This window comes from Calidris pugnax, unplaced genomic scaffold, assembly GCF_001431845.1.
Source record: "Calidris pugnax isolate Ruff unplaced genomic scaffold, ASM143184v1 scaffold11, whole genome shotgun sequence".
Lineage (NCBI taxonomy): Eukaryota > Metazoa > Chordata > Aves > Charadriiformes > Scolopacidae > Calidris > Calidris pugnax.
In genome coordinates this window covers 10,314,530-10,319,551 of record NW_015090803.1, presented here as the reverse complement: position 1 = coordinate 10,319,551, position 5,022 = coordinate 10,314,530, and the positions used below count along the sequence as shown (strand labels likewise).

Genomic DNA, 5,022 nt, shown 5'->3' with positions numbered 1-5,022 from the left:
GGGGGGGGGAAGAGAGGAGAGAGAGCTGCCTGAACACGAAGTGTAAGGGTATCAGTCACTGCCTGGAAGGAAGCCCCAGCTTGTGAACTCTTCTTGAACCGACATTTAAGTCTACGGTCATAAATCACTGGGACATAAACTCCGCCATTCACGACTGATAGCAGCGTATTTGTGGCCTGCTTACCTTAACTTCTGACGACTGAGGCGGAAGCCAGCATGCTCGCTTTTTTTTTTTTTTTTTTTTTTTTTTTTTCTCCTCTTTTGGAGGCGACACAACCCAGGGAGCAGGGGGTTGTGGCTGTGCCTGCCCCAGCCCGGTCCCTTCGGCCGCGGGGTGGGCACCAAAGCTCAGCTCCTCCGTACCCGGCACCCCCCGGCCGGGAGGGGCGAGGAGCCCTGCCCCACACGGGATGGGGACGGTGGTTCCAGACACCCGCCTCCCCCTCTCCCCTCCCGTTTCAGGCTGCCCACCCTGCCCCGAACCCGTCCCCGGCGTGGCGGGGCACGGAGGACGGGGATGTTTCCCAGGGCTGCTCCGGGAAGGGAAGGAGAGAGAGGAAAGGAGAAAGGGGAGTGGGGGGGGGAGTGGAGGGGAAAAAAAAAAAAAAAGAAGAAAAATTTAAAAATCCCTGTTTATCAACTCACCCCGAACAGAGCAAATGTTTTAATTCTGATTGTAAAATCCGGGGCTTGGGTTTGTCCCTCTTACCGGTGGGTTTAGGGGGGGGGCTGCGGAATAGCCCCTCTGCCGCTCCCCGCCGCCGAGAGCCCCGCAAAGCCCCGGCTGAGTCGCGGGGAGGGGAGCAAAGCCCGGAGAGCTGGGGCTGGGTCCGGAGAGCCGACCGAAGCCCACCAGGATCCCCGCTCTGGGCAATGCTTTCAGAGCCACGCTGGAAATCATTAGAGTTACTAATTATTAACTCATGCATGCGTGAGCGCACACACACACAGAGATGTACACACAGACACCCCCCGCCCCACCACCACCACCACCACCACCCCCCAGATATCTCCAGCGCCCAGAACGGGCACAGAGGCGCTCACAGACACACACATGTGCTGCACAGGCGGGGCAGGGGGCCCGCCCCCCGTGGGGACGCGTGGGAGGCAGTCCCGCGTGGACGTGGACGCGGGCCCGGCCCCGCACAGCTCGCCTTCGCCTCCCGCTCCTCGGCAGAGCTGGGGAAGGAGCTCGCCTCTTTCCCCAGCGCCCTGGGGTTTTGGGGGTGGCGGTGTCCCCCCGCTCTCCCTGCGACAGAGACACGGCAGCGACCCTGCAAACGAGAACTTAAATAAAGTTGCAGCCCCTGCCCCTCTAGGAGCTGGACTGTGGGCTCCGTGCATTAAGCGGAGCCTCCGAATAATGCCTAAGTGTAATTTTGACGTTACTTCGTTAATTAAGGCACTAAAAATATAACTAGTCCGTTTAAAGCGCGAGGGAGCCCGGTGTCATCTTAAAGCACAAACAAAGCGAAGGGGAAGCGAGAAATAAAAAAGCACTATAAGGCTGGGGTGGCCTCTTACGCATACCAATGGTTTTTGTCATTTATGGCTATGCAAGATTTATGACTTCATGCACCAAAGCTGTAAACAGAGCACTAAAACAGAAAACACTTGCTCCTTATGGCATAAGTGAGAAGGCACCACATGAAAGGGGAAGCGGGCAGCGTAGGAGGAGAGGAGAGGCAAAAATCCCGCGTATGCATTTTGCTTCAAACAACCCCTTGAAGGGAAAAAAAAAAAAAAAAAAAAGTCTTTTTAGTCAATAATCAACCCCACACTTTCTTCTGAAACTGCTGATCTGCCATTCGCCCTCTTGCCCGACCAAATAACGAGAGACAACGCTGCGCCCCGACGGAGCCCCCCGGAATGGAGAGAAGGATTTGGCAAAGGGAGAGAGAGAGAGCTTGGGGACTGCGGGAACCTGCGGACAACGGGGAGCCTGCCGGTTTGGGGAGCCCTGCCGAAAGACTGGGCGATCTTTTCCTAGGAGCGCCTTTAAACTTTGGAGCCATCTCCAGCGGGATATTCTAACTACATGTCTGTATCTGTGATGGGGGGGGGGGGGGGGGGGGGGGGGGGGGAGGGGGTCTTTTTAAAACTGAAGGGATTTGCAAAGGACTTTAATCGTGAGAACCCAAGTGGTTCATAGGAATACTGAAGTGTTTCCTGCATTCGTCTTGCTGCCTGCAAAGAGTATTTTGCGAGATTTCGCCTATTAGTCCCTTTTCCCCACGCCCCCTCTCTCCCCAAAGAGGTCATTTTAAACATGAGAAGATGATTATTTTTTTTAATGTCTCCTATCACGTCGGGATAAGTGTCCCAACGCACAGATCCCTGCTGCTTTTATCTATCTTTCTCTTCCCAGAGGCCGAATATTTTCTTTCTGCTCCATTCCGCGGAGAGTGATAGGGCTCAGCTCGGGGAGGGACCGGCAGCTTTTCGGGCTGATTCCCGGCTCAGAAATGAGCTGCCTTTTCTTCCCGAAGGGTCCTACTCTGCGGGACTCTCCCTCCCCCTTCTTACCCCCACCCCCCCTCTTCCCCCAACCTTCATGGAATTACTCTTAGTTTCTAAATAAAATAATGCCTGCAAAGCGCTTTGTCCTTGGACGCTCCGGAATAGAAGCAGGCAGCACCATAATTCAAGGCTGATTTGGGGAGATTTCTTAGGGGTGAAACAGCAAGGCGGGGAGCTCGATAAAGGGACCAATTCTGGAAGTGGTGCTTGTCGAAGTGGTTAGAGAGTTAGGAGGGGATATCAGCTGTCTTAGAGAAGGAGTGGACTATCGAAGCGAGCCGTGGTTAATCTGAATTACTGTTTATATTCTCTATCACTAAAGAATGGCAACGGACTCTTTGCTATTTGCTCAGCAGACTGAGGTTATTTACACAACTCGCCGAAATCTCCCTCTCCTCCAAAACTCTTCTGGCTTTCTTTTGCTCTAGACCAGGACTGTATTATTTATGAGTGTTTTAACTGGGTCAATATGCACCCGAACTGGGTCATAAATCAGAGGAATCGCTGCCAAGTAATTGAGCTGCAATTAAAGCTCGCACTTTATTTTTGAGGCGCGTTTTGGCCCATTTCAAAACACGGCAAAGCCAGCCTTGGCTTTTAGACACACAGCTGAGAGAGAAAGAGCTCTTCTCCCGGCTCAGGAGACAGAGAGATGCCGGGTCTAAGAAAGAAAAACGTGCTTCAGTATGGCGAGAAGGGGAAATAGCATTTCTTTGGGTCAGTTCTGCTCTGAGAGCGGCTTAAAGAGCAGGAAAGTGAGAGACCAACCCCAACATCTCCGCCCCGCAGGTCTCTGCAGAACGGCCGCGAATAGCGAGTGGAAATAACCTTTTTTGTTATTACTATTCCGTTTTCAGTGGAGTTTTTATCAGAGCACGCTTTTCTTGCTCTCTCCCTCTCTTTCCTTCTCCCTTAGAAGACGAGTAATTTCAAGCACCCGGCAGCTGGGCACAAAATGGTACAGTAGGAAGAGGCGAGGGTGCGGAGCGAACCGGGGGGACGCGAACCCCAGCGCCCCGACCTTTCCCAAAGCCGGGACACACCGGGGAAATGTCGTTTTTTATAGCATTTGGCCCTTCTGGGCTAGCCAAGTAATATTTCATTTTCTTCTTTTAAATTATATTTTTTTAGTGTATGGTTACGCGCACATATTTATAAGTATATACAAATACGGATATACCTATATTTATACAAACGACGGTATAGATATGAATTTCGGACTACTATATGTTCTCCCACAAGATAATTTCCACTCCTCCCCCTTTTATTCTCGCTTTTCATAATCCCATTCAGAGAGAGAGAGAGGAAGAAAAAAAAAAAAAAAACCAACCAACCCTCACATTTCCAAGGCTGATTTATTGTTAGAAGCCATGGCTGGCTCCGGGTTCAGCTCCTTCTCACCGCGCAGAAATAAAAGAGAGGAGCTCGTTTGGGCAGGGGGAAGCTTTGCCACAGAGCTGAGCGCCCATGCAGCCCTCAGCGGAGAGGAAACAAAGTGCCACTAAAGCATCATAAATAAAATGGCAGCAGGATCGCGTCCTCATCGATTTACGGAGCGGCAGCGGCCGAACAAACACCCATAAAACAACAACAACCGCCGCCGCCGCCGCACACTCGAGCACGACCCCGACCGAGGAGCATCCCTCCCCACACACCCCCCCCATCGTTTTCTCCCACTTCCCCAAACACGTAAATAAATAAACAGACAAACACACAACTAAAATAAAATAATAAAATAAAATTAAGGGGTGGGGAGGGGAGAGGAAAAGTCCAAAGACGACAATAAAAAAAGAGGCTTCCCATCTCTAGCCGATCATAAATAATGATAAGATGGCAATGGAGGGGCTGGAGCTGAGGCAGCTGGCCATCAGCAGCAGTGTGGGATCTCTATGGAGAAAAATAAATAAAGAAGCAAACTCTCTCCCTGCTCTGCTCGCTGCGAGGGGAGAGAGTTGAATATTTACCGCAGCAAATTGAAACAAAGGGGGAAGCAGCCTGGCTCCGGGTGCACACACACACCCGCACGCACACACACACGCACTCCCTCCAGCCTCTGCTACTGACCTTTGCCTCGAACAGCAATAACTCACCACATAAATGAACAATCAACGGAAATACCTTAAAATAAAATCCATCCTTTCTAACGAAGCATTTCGTCCTCTCGGCTCGACAATAACCTTTCCAAAAGGAACGAAAGCTGTCAGCGAAATGGCCAGCTCTTGCGGGGACGGTGATGGGGGCAGAAGGCAAAAAAAAAAAAAAAAAAAAAAAAAGAAAGCGGTGGTTGCTCTGAACAGAAACTGGAAAAGCGTAATCGCAGACGGAGCCAGACCGGGTCTCCACTCCAAATGCCACAATAATGCGCTGTATTATGTGCTCACGTGGTCATACGTCAACTTAAATCCTTTTATTTGAAATAGGGAATCATTGAAGGAGCAGGGTTTCTTAGCGCGAGCCTTTGCTTTTTAAAGCCTTAACCCAATATGTTAAAGAAGAGTTTTA

The 5,022-nt window shown here is 51.0% G+C and overlaps 1 protein-coding gene across 3 annotated transcripts in view; it reads right to left on the bottom strand.

The window, feature by feature from the left end:
- The window catches only part of HOXA3 (homeobox A3), a 15,569-nt gene that overhangs the window by 6,689 nt on the left and 3,858 nt on the right, over positions 1–5,022 (bottom strand). The window contains exon 1 of one of the 3 annotated variants that reach the window (XM_014937731.1): positions 4,639–4,659. The exons of the other annotated variants lie outside the window; for them this stretch is intronic. The gene's annotated coding sequence lies outside the window, so the exon portion shown is untranslated. Of the gene's footprint in view, positions 1–4,638; positions 4,660–5,022 lie in introns of those variants that run through there. 3 annotated transcript variants of the gene reach the window in all.